Source organism: Amblyomma americanum, chromosome 6, assembly GCF_052857255.1.
Source record: "Amblyomma americanum isolate KBUSLIRL-KWMA chromosome 6, ASM5285725v1, whole genome shotgun sequence".
NCBI classification, from domain to species: domain Eukaryota; kingdom Metazoa; phylum Arthropoda; class Arachnida; order Ixodida; family Ixodidae; genus Amblyomma; species Amblyomma americanum.
In genome coordinates, this window is record NC_135502.1 from 67,997,066 (window position 1) to 67,997,743 (window position 678).

At 49.7% G+C, this 678-nt stretch overlaps 1 pseudogene; it reads right to left on the reverse strand.

The window, feature by feature from the left end:
• Positions 1-255: 255 nt before the first annotated feature.
• Positions 256-406, reverse strand: LOC144095701 (U2 spliceosomal RNA; annotated as a pseudogene).
• Positions 407-678: the final 272 nt, after the last annotated feature.

Sequence of the window (678 nt, forward strand, 5' to 3'; positions counted from 1 at the left end):
CGCCGGCTCACTTCGAGGCGGTGAGCGCGCATGCTTTGTTCATTCAGAACGCGCTCGGCAGCGCTACAATACTGCAGCGCGACAGCAGTCACGTGGCTTTCTTTTGTCTGTCTGTCTGTCTGTTACTGCCAGGAAAAAAGAAAGGAAAGTGCACAGGCCTGCTCACTGGCTCAAGCCGAGCCACAATCGCTACCACGTGCAGATAGTAGGAGAGTTGAAAGATGGGATTGAAAGACAGGATAGTAAAGACGCGCTAAAGACAAGGCCGATCCCGGAGGTAGTGCAATACCGGGCCAACCGGTGGCGGGAGTGAAGCATCCTTCAAACTCTCCGCCACATTTCCAAAAATAAGTCCAACTTGGAACCGTAACAGATACTCCACGGGTCCGGCCAATCCGGATGATGGCTTTCTTTCTTTCTTGTACTTCGCGGGCTTTCTTTATATGCTGGAAAAAAGGACCACTTAGAAGATACGTTGCTACAAAAACTGGATCGGTTGCTTCGTAACCCCCCTAAAACTTAATGAAACGCACGTGTTCCTAAAGTGAATATAAAAAATTTTGCATAATTAATCTTAGCGAATTAACTCATTCGCCGCAATTTAAAATACCCCGCCACGGTGGCTCAGTGGTTAGGGCGCTCAGCTACTGATGCGGAGTTCCCGGACTCGAACCCGGC